Source organism: Miniopterus schreibersii, assembly GCF_964146895.1.
Source record: "Miniopterus schreibersii genome assembly, chromosome: 6".
Classification (NCBI taxonomy): domain Eukaryota; kingdom Metazoa; phylum Chordata; class Mammalia; order Chiroptera; family Miniopteridae; genus Miniopterus; species Miniopterus schreibersii.
Genome location: NC_138107.1, coordinates 21,240,308 through 21,255,488, shown reverse-complemented (window position 1 = coordinate 21,255,488; position 15,181 = coordinate 21,240,308). Strand labels below are relative to the sequence as shown.

The window sequence follows — 15,181 nt, the reverse complement described above, 5'->3', positions numbered from 1 at the left end:
TACTTAATGAAGATGCTTCAACAATTACTTCTAAGGGTACTACTATATGGATGCTATAAACAAACAGGCAAGGGTTACAGGGCTTTGTTACTGCATCCTACCTGGGGTCACTTTTGATAGGTTAGTTATAAGGACTGGGATGGCTCCAGCACAGTGTCTAGAACCCAGAAGGCCAAGAATCTGATTCTGATGCTAACTAAAACACTTTTCTTAAATGCCAGCATTGAGTCCTAGGCATTCTTTTGATTTATTTTGAGTTAAGTTGAGGAGTCATTTCAATTCTACTGCTTTTCTTGCAGCTTTACCCATGAATGTAATGGTGCTGCAATATGGAGCAATTCATCTAGTGGTCATGGTAATTAGTCCACACTGTTGGGTATGAGTTGGAAGGGGGTGGTGATTCCTCCTAACATATATGTTTGGGAATCTTAAGTCTTTCGTTGGGCAAGAATGAGAACATGACCTTACTAACTTGGGTTTAAGAGGAGCCAATAGATTATCTGACAGAGGGTTGGAATTCTGGAGCAGAAAGTAGAAGCACCAGAGTGATAATGGTAATGGTGAGGAGAAGTAAGAGTTTACTTATTGAAAACATATTTACTAAGCTCTTATTATATGTCAGGGACTGCACTAAGATCTGCAGATAAATAATGAGCAAAATTCAACATTTTCCCCTACAATGGAGTTTACAATCTAAAGCAGTGTTTTTTTAAAAATATATTTTATTGATTTCAGAGAGAGAAAGGGAGAGAGAGATAGAAACATTGATGAGAGATAGTCATTAATCGGCTGCCTCTTGCAGAAGCCAGCAACCCGGCATGTGCCCTGACCAGAAATCAAGCTATGATCTCCTGGATCATAGGTCCAGGCTCAACCGCTGAGCCACACCAACAGGGCAAAGCAGTGGTCTTTAAAGTGGGGGTAAAAGCACCCCAAGGACTGAGCAAGAGGTACAGTCAGGAAACAACTACAGTGTAGAGTGGAAAATGCTATAATGGAAACCAAGATCCACAGATCAACCAAGAGTTTTCTGTCAAGGGATATGTGAAAAGGCATTCTTTGGGGGAACAGGAATAAAATATTAGAATTTTACATTTACTTTTATTTTAAAATTTAATGTATGACTTGACAGTTATATGTCATCAATTTTCAACCTTTTTCATCTCATGGCACACATGAACTACTAAAATTCTGTGACACATCAAAAATATATTTTTTGCCAATCTGACAAAAAAATAGGTGTAATTTTAATTGATTTACACACAAAAAAATAGTAATTACCTACCCTTTTTGCTCCACAGTGACTTTTTAAAACTCAGGTGCCTATATTTGTACATAAGGATTTCTGGTACCAAGGCTTCACTAATCAGAGACAATCTTATTATGCAATGTGACCAATAAGATGCAACTCTATTATATGGCCTATATATTTATGGTTCAATATAGGGCATTCACACCCTGGCTGTTGTTGTGTTGGGTTATCATTATTTTCTTTGACAATCTAAGGGAAATGAGGTCAGTGCTTCTGACTAAATAGTCAGGTATTGCATGTTTAAAAAAAAATTCTTGCAACACACCAGTTGAAAATTGCTGACATAAGTCCATAATTTGAAATATAGATATTTTGGCAATATGGGCTTACACATTTTGATAGATGAGCACAATAAAAACAATTGAGAGTGACATAAGACTTGAGACATTTGAAATATCAAGTTAAATTTGAAACTTTTAAAACCTGGACCAGACAAAACTTGGACAGGGTAACACAGAGCTGAACCAGCTCTAGCCTTGGGCTGTTGGCAGAAGAGTGAAGGCACCTTTGCCAAACTCTCCTCTGCCTCCAGCATGTTTTTCACGTGCCCCTTGATAAAAAATTCTTAATCTATGTATCTTGGCTTCCATTGTAGCATTTACCACTCTGCACAGTAGTTGTTCCCTGATCTTATCATTTTACAGGTGGAAGGGTCCTTGAAATTTTTTACTCCTAACACCTATCATAGTATCTAACAAATTGAAGTCATTCAGTGTTTGTGGAGTCCCACGGCAATTGACTGCTACAAATCTCATTTGTGTATGTTTAAATTACCTAATTTGTATATAGTTTGTACATCTGCTTTCCTACTGCAAAGGCCCAGTGCCTGGCACACAGCTGGCACATGATAAACATTGCATTGTAAGTGTGGGGAAAAAATTGGGCTACATTAAATGGTTAACTAAGTTGGATCCAAGGACATGCAGTCGTAGAAATACAGTAAGAGGGCACGAAGAGAGAGAGTTTATTTCTGGGGCTTAATATGGGGAAAGCGTAGGGTATCAGGATGATAAAAACCTCAAATCATCCAAACAACAATGAAAAACAGTAAGGATCTTCTATGTGTGCCCCGGGCACAAAGCATTTTGTCTTAAGTGCTTAAATTTCTACAGCTGAAAATGTGTCACTTACTCCACGACCGTTCTTCCTTTTACAACTCTTGGGAATAATTTTTGGAGTAGGAATGGCGATGGTAGTGACCTCCGAGGAAAAATCAAAATCCCTGAGAAAAATCACAGTAAATCCATCCACAAGTGAGAGAGAAGCTGCGAACATCAGTTCTGAGTGGGTTTTGCTGTTGCTTTATCTTGTTCAACCGCAGATCTTAGCTGCGGCGGTCTCCGCGGGCATTCAAGCCCTTAGCTAACACCGAGACCCGGCTCCGTCTCAGAGCCGTGGGGGGACCGCTAGGAGAGCGCGCGGCCGCGGTCGGAGCCGACGGCGGGACCGTGCCACGCCTGGCGCGGGGAGAATCGGAGTTCAGGGCGTCGGGAACCTCACTGCCGCTATTGCGCAGGCTCTGCGTCCCACGCAGGCTTATTAGGAAGAAAGGGGATAAAATTGCCCAGAGACACGTGAACCAAAGGGGACCGACCCGGGCCCGGGCTCCCCACTGCATAGGATTCTGAAATTTACAATCACGAAAGTTCTATTGTCTCGCGATTGGCTCCGGGGCCGCATGACATCATAGCGCTTGATTCATCCTCGGGGCCCCGATTGGCTGGCCGCGCCATTGTGACGTCACGGTCAGCCCACGTTCTGATTGTAGATACCCGGCGCCTTCCTCTTCCCATCGCGGCGGTTCTGGGCTCCCAGCGCCTCCCTCCCACGTCCTCCTCGGCTCCGGCTGCTCGCGGGCGCTCCTGCCGCCGCCTCGCCGCTTCTCAAAGCCGCTGCCGCGCCTGGAGCTGAGAGGTAAGCCGTCCGCACCGGGAAACTTCGCCTGGGGCCGCCTCTCGGCCATGACACTCGCTCTAGCGCGCGGCCGGGACGAGAGGGCTGCGAGCCGCCGTTAGGTCCTGCACCCGGTGCGGAGGAACAGCTGCCCGCTCGGCCCCCGCTCGGCGCGCTTGGCTTAGGAGCCCCGGCGGCCCGCGGCCGCCGACCCGGCCGGCTCCGGGGGCCCCAGTCCGGCCCCCCCGGACGGACGGCGGGCGCGGGGAGAGCTGTTTGGGCGCGAGGTGACTGGTCCTGGGCGCCCCGGGAGTTTCCGCCGTGATGCTGGCTCACCTGTTCCGCGTGTGGAAGCTGCGGGCGGGTAGTTTTGCACGCCGAGGGGCGCCGCGGGAACACGCTCTGTGCCCAGACCGGAGGCGGGATGGATGGGTTTGTGCGCTCAGATCCGCCCGCCCGGTCGGGATGAACTCGCGGGTGGGAGGTCCAGGGAGGTACCCTCTGAAATAGAGCGCTTTCTTTGGGGAGAACAAAACCTGGGTGAGTTCGGAGAGCCTTCAGGGATCGGGGATCGCTGGTCCGGTTGGCACCGAGACCCAGGGCGTGCCTGCCTTCGCCCCGCGCTTAGCGGGCGGTGCGGGGATCTTCCTGTCTTGCCTCTGCCTCCCCCCCTCCCCTCCCCTCCCGCCAAGGGGAAGCCTGCTAGCCCGGGACCACTTCGTTGTTTATTAAAAACAGATAACTGCAGCCGAAGGTATTTGGGGAGGGATGAGGCGAGTGCGAAAGCGAGGGGCGGGGACTCGAGAGGGATCGGGCGGCCCTTTAGGAGTCCCGGCGCGGGAGAGGCTGGAGCGGCCGGCGGGGAGGGAGGCGCGCGGCCCGGGAGTGGCTCTGGGCTGTGGGAAGCCCTTGGTCGTGTGTGTTGCGAATTGGAAGGAAAAGTGCTCTTTTACAGTTTCGGTGCTAGTAGGACTCCCTGAGTCCGCCCGCCCGTCTTGGGGTGGAGAGAGTCGTGCCTGCAGCAAGAGTTGTTCTTTCAAATTGTATCTTGCAACCGTTCCGTGCTCTTGCACTTTAAGGGTGGTGGTTCCCCCCCCCCCCACGATTGTTGTTAAGCCTATCTCCCAGCTTCTTGATTGCAAGTTTAAAGAATGCATTTGGCCAACTTTGGGGTGGGGGTATGGATGAATCCAGTGCATGACGTGTTAGCTGGGCTGGGGAACCCAAGGGTGCAGGCGCGAGGATTGTGCAGAGCGAGCAGCCTTAATTCTTTAATAGCGGGATCCGTGGCAGGAAGTGCTGTACAGGGTGGTACGGAAGAGCTGATGTTGCTGGTTAGGCTTTGTAACTGCTCCTCTAACCGTTTGGTAGATAACCTGTTGGTTTGCACTTGTTTTGCCCGAACATCTCAGCCAACAGCATTTGGTGCAGAATCTACAGATACAGACACAGCCTATTCTGCATTCCGTGTCTGTGGATGAACACTTTTACTTTCCATCTGTGGTAGGGGACAAGTGGATCATCTTTTAGTCAGCTTAGCCCCTGCCTTTGATTCTCCAGGAAAGCCCCTCACTTGAAAGAGAAATGTCACTCATGTCCCTTTGAGATTCCTACCCCCAGATTATACCTTCTCATTGTCAGGAACTTTTCTGTAGTGTTTTCTCTTTTTGCATTTCCCCTTCTCTTCCATTTCTAACTGAAGACGAAAATATTGTTGATGGTTACAGATGGCTAATTTTACAGAATATAGAACTTTGCTGAAAAAATCGATTGTCAGATTTTTCAAGATAAATACTGCATAACTTCAGAGGATGACTGCCCTCATCCCCTTGACTCAGTTTCCTTGTCTGTCTCCAAAGGGGGGTTTCATGTTACAGAATTGTTACTGTGGATTTCAGGAGATGATACAAGTGAAAGAGCCCAACAGGGGCCTGCATGTGTTTCCTTCTTCACTTTTTTTTTTCTTCTTGGGGAGGGGAAAGTGAGGTTTAGGAGTTGTGACCAACAATGACACCTGAGAATCACAAATAACTGGGAAAATATTCAAAACTAGTTTTTCACAAACACTAATTTCAGTATTCTTATGAAGACACTTTTGAAAATGAGATAAATTATCTCGTTCCTTGGGCTCAACAGAGTTTTTTTTTTTTTTGGTTAGAGACCTTGATTTTTGGATGTTTGCGAGGACCTTTCGGGGACCTTTTTTTCCACTACCTCCGCTCAGCATAATTATTGGTTGTTCTCTTGCTGCTGTAGGTGAGGATTTCAATCTTTGGGTGTCTTATTTCCCACTTGCGTTACACAAATCAAGGTAAACCTGGCTACCTTCCTCAGGGTAACTGCTGCCTAAGCAGATAGTAAAGGGTGTGAGTAATGGTTTTACTTCTTTTTTACTTCGCCACTTTCTTCCTCTCCCTGAAGACAGTTTGTAATTATTTGGAATTTGAGTTCCTCCAATGTCACTGACCAACTCTTCTGCTCCTGATTGGATAATCTTTCCTTTAGTTATCCATAACTAAGTCTTTACATGCATTCAGTTTCAGATATTCTTGATGAGTACTTCCTGTAAATAGTTGCTTTCCATGCATAATTCTTATGTCATCCTGGGAGAAGCGTTATCCCTACTCCTTTTTAAAGAGTAAGAACTAAGGCCTAGAAGTGCCAAGTGATTTTTTCAAATTCACGTACCTCTCTCCCTTGTATCATACCTGCTCTGTTGTCTGTTCTTGCCCTGCTAGGATTTGTTCAGTGGGCTATGTGCCATTTATGTAACTCTGTTACTCTAAAACTTAAAAATCTAGCCCCATGTTTAAAGGCCCATTTTCAAGCCACCCAAGATTAACAATTTGTCATCATTCAAATCTGCCTAAAACCTATTCCCTTCCTTTTGCCCATATTTTGTTCATTCTTTTTATTCATTGACTTGTCAGTTATTGAATGTGGGGAGGGGGGGTGTGATGGTAGGAGAGGTTGTATACAAATTTGAATGACCCCAAAGGGCTTCCTGAATTAGCTTACACTTTTAATCCTTTTATACCCATACTGAATCTGCACTTTGGGCTAAAAGGAGATCAGAAGCAGATTTCTGGAGGACTTGTCTAACTACATCTGAGAAAGCTTTATGGCAGAGCTGTCCATGTTAGACATATGCCTACCTAGTTCTATTGATTTGGTTAGGGTTCTTTTTGTGCAAGAGACAGAAAACCTGACTCAGATGGGCTTACATGAGCACCTAACCCAAAAAGTCCTAATGGCAGAACTTTTTGCTTTGTTTCTCTGAACTGCTCTCAAATGTTGTATCCAGAATCTGATTTTGCAAGATGACTGCCAGCAACAGTTTGGACCCTCTTGTTACCATATTCTCTTGTGGGAACTTCCCTTCCTTCCACCTTCCAGAGAAGGTCCTTGGCCTACAGGTAATTGACTTGGGCCTTGTTTACTTGAAGTAATTAATAATTAGAACAATATAAATCTGATAACCTGGGGTCCATTCCAGAACTGAGGAAGTGGATTTAAATCTCACCTTACCTACCTGGCTGCTACTACATCTTCAGGAAGGGCCAGTATGGACATGAGGAAGTGAGCCACAGTGGTGGCAGGAAGGGCCTCAAAGGATGTCAGTAGTAAAGAAATGATTGGATGAAGCTAAATAAAATTCACTAACATTTGAATTTAGGCTTATGTTTCACAGAGGAATTTTAGGTACAGAGATAGGAGGACAGGCATCCTTTAAGAGAAGGAATTTGGAGAGCAAACAAGTGCATGTAGAATTATTGAGCAAAAAACCAAGTAGACCAGTTGGCCGAAGCTGATAGAGATGGCAGAAGAGGAAGAAAAGGTTAGAAAGGCAAGTTGTTGATAATAATAATGGCTAACTTTTATTGAGCTATTATTATGTGTCAAACGTAGCACTGAGCACTTTTTACATGGATTTATCTCAATTACTAATGATTGTTACTATGAGCATTTCCACTTTACAAATGAGGCTCAGAGAAGTGTTGACACTTGCCCAAGGTTACAAAGCATTTCAGCCAGGTCATTGTACGTCCTTGCCTGCTCTCTCTCCTGAGGTGTCTGGTAACAGGATACTGCGGAAGCTTTTGAGCTAGGCGTTTATTATGAATTCTGTGCTCCCGGAATATGAGTCTTGTCAGAGTGTATAAGATGGATTGGCGTGGACAGAGGCTGAGAATGTGGAGATGGGCTGGGAGGCTGTTAGAGGAGGCCAGGGCTGTGATAAAGCCCCACTTGGAGCCTTGGCCATGAACACAGACTGGAAAGAGCTAATTGAACCAGCTTGTTGCTAGGATAAGAGCTTTGTGGCTTAGAGACCAGTTGGATTCCAGGGCCAACAAGAGGAAGGACACTCTTATGATTAGGTGGTAGAAGAAACATGGTATCATAAAGGAAGAGGAGGAAGCTTTGTAATCAGGTAGAAATATCCTAACAGTCCAGATACATGTCCACACAACCCATTTCTTCCTCTCAAATCTCAATTCCTCCTCTTCGCAGCCAGTCTCCCTGGGCTACCTTTTGTTGTTGCTATTGCCCTTCTGCTAGTACATGTTTCCACCACATTTCATCCATTTTCAGACACAGTTTTTCACATTTTAACTTATCTGGGTAGAGATACAGCTTATAATCAGTGGCACCTTAAAATCACTACAAGCTTTTTTCCACATTTTAATATTGCTGTAACTAGGATGTGTCCCACCTTTTAATGAAGTGTCATTGGTGAGAAAAGGCAGATCGCAATATTGCTAAAGCTCATGCAGCCAGTTGCTGGTGGAGCCAAGAGTAAGAACCAAGGCTTCTGGGCTCCTTCCATCAGCTCACATAATAGATATTATTATGTGATAGTAAATGTTGCCTTACGAGACAGGATTGTAATAAAGCACACGCATATTTCTTTGTTGATTACAACTGAAGTAATTTGAGAAGATTGGAAAGCATGATTGTTTAAGGTAGGATACCTCACCCTTGTATAGAACCTAGCTACCATGGTTTCTTGTTCTAACTTGCCTTCAACCATAAGAAAATCAGCTCTGGGCATTGGCCTCCCTTTCTTTAAAAATACAAGATTTAAACTAAGGTGATTTCCAGGTCCCTTTCAGAACTAAGTTTTTTCTTTTCTCTTTTGCCAAGAGCAAATCCGTTGTTTTCTGTTTGACCGAGGATAGAGAATGAAAGTTGGACTCATTTAGGTCTTAGAAAGGTAGATGTCAGAATCAATAATGGAAATTACAGTTTTCTCTGTAAGTGCTTAAACATAAGCTTGGGAGATGTTTTGGCCTAGCAAAGTGAATTGTTTAGGAAGGTAACCTGGCCTGATTTTGAGTTACTGTAATAGGAACTCCCGCTCACCCAGACATGCCCCAAACCCCAGTTTCAACCCGTGAATGTTGTTATAATCAAACCGTTTGGTTCTTACTGGGCTCCTGCTGGCATGTTTTGTCCATGGGAACATTTTTATTTGACTTGTAGGCATTCACTTTTAGAATTGTGTGATGCCTGGATTTAAAATATTCATGCTTGGTGCATGTTCAGAAAGACACAATTCCCACACTTCCTTGTAGTTTGTTTTCAGATTTTTATGCTGGTACTGTCATGCTTCCTCTAGCTAGGAAAATAACCATTTTCTTGAAACATACCTGCACTTTCTAATGATAATCCTTACACTGGGTTAGCACCTTCCTGTTAGCACATGAGAGTTAAGGTTCCATCTCTATTAAGTTCTACCTTTGCCCTTTCCTTTCCCCATTGTCGGCAAGTTTGCCCTGCCAGAATGAATCTCTTATAAGCCCATACTAACCAGACCTCATAAAGTCATGTTGGAGAATTGGCCACTCAGGTTTTTATTTTATCTGAGTTATTCTGAACCCCAGAATACCTGTTCCCCTTTGTCTTGGCACAGCAAATGCTACTACAAAGTAATTGTTATGAATTTCTCTTTCCCCAAAGAATAGTTCTCATGACACCAAATTCAGTAATTATTCATTTGCTTCCCTGGGAGTTTGGCAGTATGGTGTCTGTCCCGAGGGGTAGTGTCCAGGGTACTTTGCTTCAGTCTTTGGCAGAAGAAATAAATTACTTTAATATTTAAACAAGTTAACACCTCCATCTGTCCAATTTGTGAGCTGATATGCACCTCTGTAAAAATCTGAGTTTACTTTTTATAGAACTTCCGAATATCTCTACTGTGGATCTGAGGTGCATTGATAAGACCATCTACTGTGTTTTTTAAAAAAATTAGGCAAAGCTGTAGGAAGCAAATTGAAATAAATACCTTTCACGTCAGCAGCTGCACATCTGGATAGGGTTCCAGCTCTGTGTCAACTCTGGCAGTAAGTTCCACCTCTTTGACTTCTTTGTAGAACTTGGAAGTGATTATACCTGCACCTACTCTGGAGGGTATTCAGACTGTCAGTTATTACATGTGGGGACTGACTTTATTTTATGATCATGGTAAAAAGATCCCTCTATTGTATAGGATGTTCACTGAAGCATTGTTCATAATAGCAAAAGATTGAAAGAGTAGAGTGGCCTTCCGAAGAATAAATTATACTACAGCTGGGCAGTGGGATACTTTGCAACTTATAAGGAGAACAAGGCTGATCTGATCTGTGGGTACTGAGTACAGCTCCTCAATTCCACATACCAGGCACTTTTCTAAGGCTCTTTACGTATATTCACTGTGGCCTCACAAGACCTGGGGATTGAACTGCAACCAAGGTACGTGCCCTTGACCAGGAATCGAACTGGCGACCCTTCGGTCCATAGGCTGATCCTCTAACCACTGAGCAAAACTGGCCAGGGCCCAATATAAAACTTTTGACAGTAAACATTAGAGAAAGTGAGCTAATAGGGGAATAATAATCTTTATGATCAGTCCTTGAAAAGGTGACCTTTTATTTATTCCTGACACCTCTTTTAGAGATTTTGCACTTAAGCCTCCTGTTTTTGGTGTAATCAGAAGTGCAAACACAGACGAGCTCTATAATTATTGGTATAAGAAATCAGTGTTTGAAGCCCAATTGTCAATTGGCTGTACTAGCATGACTGGCCAAGGACATTTGGCATTGGTTCCTTTACCTGGCCTCACCTAGGTTTGATTTACAAGGTAGTAAGACCCAAAAGGTGTGGGCCGGGGGGGGGGGGGGAAAGGCACCCAAATCCTCTAGGGAGCCTCTGCCTCCAGATTGTCTGATTTCCCTTGGGTGGAGGTGTAAGTCATGTATATTTTGAAAACATCTACTAGGCCATCTGACACAGGCCCCACCAAGGACCACTTGTTCATTTTGAAGATAGACCCATTTTCCACCACCTTCAGTTCTCTTGGATTATTAGACTCTTTTAGAATGTCTTTATATTCTTCCTGGGTGTGGTCACCAGGTCTGAGAACATTATGCTGGCCTTGAGTACCATAATTCCTGAAATAAGAGAATCACAAAATGCACAGAATGGCTTATATATTAACATGGAATATGACCAGCGATAAAACAACTTCTATAGACACCCTCTATGGAAGAGATGGAGACATGATTCCTAGATTGTGCTTGCTTTTAAAAATGCGACATTGCAGCAGGGGGTTTTTTGTTTTGTTTCGTTTTTAACACATTTAACTCTTTCTCCCTCTTCTCATTCACTCCCACATCCAAACAACGTTTATAAAATATGGGTGTTTAAATTCAGTTTTTAAAAAGAAATGTGTTTTTATGTCACATGCCTTATTTATATTCCACAGGTTTGCATTTATGTTTCTCCACCCTCTTTTAATTTCTACCAAGGTGACAACACTGCCTTTGTATATTTTGTACGAATGAGCTTAGAGAACATAACTTACTTTGAATATTCAGGTAATCACATCAGTTAAGAGATGGCAATCAGATAAGAATTATTAGTTGCACATAGCAGAGAATGTTGCTTAAACTCCTCTTAAGTGTTTGTCTCCCAGCTATTTGTAATTATAGTCTAATTTAATGTTAGGAATATGATTGAGATAGAGCTCAGCCTCCTTAAGGTCTTCAAGGGTGGTAGAGGCATGCTGCGGATCTTGAGGTCCATGACCAATGCTTTGGCATTGACTGCCTCCTCTACAAGTGTGCTCCAAGCAAGAAGGGGGTTGCCCTGTGAAACAGCTCGGAGCTTCTCCAATGAGCCCCTGAAAGACAGTATCTCAGGACTTCTGTGTCCCCAAGAGAATGCTATAAATACTGTGCTTGCCTCATTTTCAGAACAGCTTCTGTTTGGTTTACTTGGCAAGGAGCAGTAGGTTTGGAATAGGCTTAGTGACCCCAAAGGAAGATAAGTGCATTGCGCAGTGAGGGAGGTGCGTCTCATTGAGCACTGGCACAGAGCTTTATGCTTGAGTTTCTCATCTTTTTAAGAAATGGGACTGGCATATTTTATTTCATTTTTGGTTTTCTCTTTTAATTTATTTTTTACTTATTTTAATTAAAATTTTGGGGGAGGAAGGGTGGGGAGGGGACTGGCATATTTTAAAGGGCTTCCCAGAATTCAAGATTTAGTTGAATAGTATGCAAGGTACTGTTGGAAGACCGATGTCAGTGGGTGACCCAGTAGGAAATATCCACCCACCCACCCATTATCACCTCAGATATTTATTTCTAATCCACTTCTTTCCTCTAAACTCCAGACTCATAACTTCTCATCAGCGAGGTTCACCTGGATGCCCTGCAAACCTCTTTTTCCTGTTGGTCACGTGGTCAGCAGCACCACTACCCACCAATTTTCCCAAGCCATCAAGATGGGAGCAGTACTCGGGTTCTTCTCCCACTCCCTCCGCCTGTATTCACCATGTACTGTCCATTCAAGCTCCTCTCCGTCCTTCTCTGCCGCCCCTTCCCCTCCCATTGTCTGCCCCTGGAGGCACATCAGTCCTTTCCTGGATGACTGCAGTTGCCCCCTGGCCCCCTTCTGTCTCCCTGAGTTCTGTCCCCTAACCTGTTGTCTCATTGGTTTCCTGGCATGTTAATAGGATCATGTGGCTCCACCCTGCAAACCTCATACCCCCTCTCTGGGCCATCCTTGATCCAGTTTCATTTCCTACCATTTTTCCGCCTGCTCTTTTGACTCCATACGCCACCACAGACTTTATTTCCCTAAATGTACCTTGTCTGCTCCCATCTCTGTTCCACACAGGCTGTATTTGAATGCTTCCTTATCAGTTGCTTTCATCAAAAACACAAAAGCAAAGCGAACTTAACAGAAGGAGTCCTGTTCTTCATAGGTCAGCCACCCACACCCTAGGACCTTTGATCCTTATGACTGACTTAGATGTCAGTCTCCCCCTTCATACTTGTGTAACCTTGGTTCTGATACCTAACCTTTGTGTGCCTCAGTTTTCTTATTCTTAAAGTGAAAATGACTTGTGTTTCCTTCTGTTTGCTCAGTGTCCAGCATGTTGATCTCTGTATCCTTGGTACCTATATACCATCTGGCATATAGTAGATGTCTAGTGATTATCTGTATCCGTGTCTCTCTAGATACATACCTTTCAAGTGTAATCCATTCAATAATCTGTACTAATGGCTCTGTGAAGATGAGTGTACCTTGATAACCTGAGAATACATAATATTTCAAGAATGGGGAGTCCACCCCGGGCAGGAGACTCTGGAGGGTCAGCTCCCTTGCCCAGTGCTGCCATTCTCCCCTCCAGAATAGAGCAGCAACAGCCTTCAGACCATACAAGTTGCTAGACATCCCACATGCCCAGGAGCAGAGGTGACTCATGCTGTTATTTTAAAGAGCCTTGCTTATTTGCATATTTCCTTGTAGAGCATTCAGGTAGAATGTGCCAGTTGTAGACCACGCTGGTGGCACTGTGCCCAAGCAGGGAATAGCATAAACTCTGGTGTCTAGGCACCCGACTATTCCATGATAAAATAATGGTGGAAACCGACATGTTTTTTAAACCTTCTTTTGGTTGGCCACTACACTGAGCCCAGGTGGAAGTAGGCCGTATAGGTTGGACAGAGCCTGCCTGCGTCAGTGGGCACGAGGTCACTAATTCATTGATCATTCACACTCACTCACTCACTGTGGAGGATTTCTGTGTGCTGCTCTCTGCTCAGGAGCATGGATCTTGCAGGGACACATGACAATATACCTATTGGCAAAGAGATTATAATCCAGTAGAAGAGGTGAGATATGTACTTGAGTCAACAGATAATTATTGGTACTGTGGATATGGCCCTGTTGTACTTTGGTTTGGCTACAAGTGATGGAGATCTCAAAATAATAGTGGACCCAATAATGGGATCTCAAAACCAGGTTGAAGTTTCTCGCTCCTAAAATAGGCTGGGGAGGGGATAGAGGGTGGAAGGTCCAGAGCTGGTATGACCAATCATACGCTCCTTCTAGCTCAATGTACATCAGGTTTAGAGTATGGTGCCTCCTCCCAGGCAGCAGGCAAGAGGAAGAGAGAAAGAAAGTAGAAAGGACAGAGGTCATGCTTTCTCTTAGGGGAAGTTCCCAGAAACTGCCCCTAGACAATTTTGTGTGTGTCTCCTTGGCTAGGACTTAAACATGTGGCTACATGAAACTGCAAAAAAAGGCTGGAAAATCTCATCTTGATTCTGGGTGGTTGTGGGCAACTGAATACCCTGCTGCAGAATTGGGCAACAACCACCAGTTGTTTGTTCAGACAGTCCCACCCACAGGGTAGTTGGAGTACAGAGCTGCAGAAGCCCAGTTGCCAAGGAGGCACACCGAAATCAGATTGGGAGGTCAGGAGAGGTTGCCTGGAGAATTAGCAGGAATCCGACGGAAAGAGAAAAGTTCAAGGAAGGGTCTGAGGAGAGGGGGCAGGTAGCTGGGGGATGGAGGAGTGTGTGAGGAACTGAAAGAAAACCAGTGAGGGAAACTGAAGGAGGAAACAGGGGCCTGATCATGTGGGTTCTAGGGGCTTTGCACATTTTCCTAAGAGCCTTTAACTAGTTTTGAGGAGGAGAGTAGCCTAGAAAGATGCATTTTAGGGGGTGGGGAGCAACACTTGGAGGCAGGGGAGGTCCATTAGGAAGGGAGTGTATTCATCAGTTGACATAATGGTGGCCTTGACTAGGTAGTGGCTTGGAGATAAAAAGAAGTGACTAAAAGTCCTCTCTCTCAGTTTCCTAGAGCTTAAGACCTGGGAAAGAATTTAGCAACTGGTCGGCCTTTTCACTTGGCAGACGATGAGACCAAGGTGGAGATGTAAGGTGGCGTTCCCAGGCTCACACAGCTGGCTGTAGGGCAGCACCAGAAACCGTTTTTCTGCCCAAAGTCTTTCTTTTTGTTACTGCTGAATGTGCTAATTTGGGGAAACAGGGCATTGTGGGCATTCAGAGGAAGCAGAGAGATACAGAGGGTAGTTGGCATTGGAGCTGGGCCTTAAAAGATAAGTATAATTTGGACAGGAGCGTGGAGGGGCCTGCTAGATAGAGCAGGTTATGTGAAAGTGGGTGTGGAGGAGAAGCCCAGGTGTGTTTAGTGCTCCTGAGTTCTGCAGTTGGAGTACAGTAGGTACTAGGGTGTGTCAAGGAAGCTGGGAGATAATGCTGCAGATGGGAGAGCATCCTAGACATCCAGAGGGCCCGGTGTGATCTCAAGAGTCCTTAAATGTGGGAGAGGGAGGTAGAAGAGACTAGAAAAAAGGCAACAGAAAGAGACTTGGCCCAGTGTTGCTGACTTTGAAGATGGACAAGGGGACCATAAACCAAGAAATGCAGGCAGCCTTAGCAAACTGGAAAAGGCAAGGAAGAGAATTTTCCTGCAGAGCCTCTCAAAAGGAGCACAGGCCTGCTGACACCTTGATTTTCCCAACCAGTGAGACTCGTTTGGGAATTCCGATCTGAAAGTAAGATAAAGGTGTTGTCTTAAGCCACTGGTTTGTGGTCATTTGTTAGAGCAGCCTTAGAGAACTAATGCAGTGGTCAGTATTTGTTTGCTAAGTGAATGAGAGCTGTGCTTCAGAGA

General features: G+C 44.8%; 1 protein-coding gene across 1 annotated transcript in view; it reads left to right on the top strand.

The window, feature by feature from the left end:
- The first annotated feature begins 2,878 nt into the window (after positions 1–2,878).
- The window catches only part of ELOVL5 (ELOVL fatty acid elongase 5), a 74,050-nt gene continuing 61,747 nt past the window's right edge, over positions 2,879–15,181 (top strand). Inside the window, exon 1 of the mRNA XM_081141611.1 lies at positions 2,879–3,226. The gene's annotated coding sequence lies outside the window, so the exon portion shown is untranslated. The remainder of the gene's footprint in view (positions 3,227–15,181) is intronic.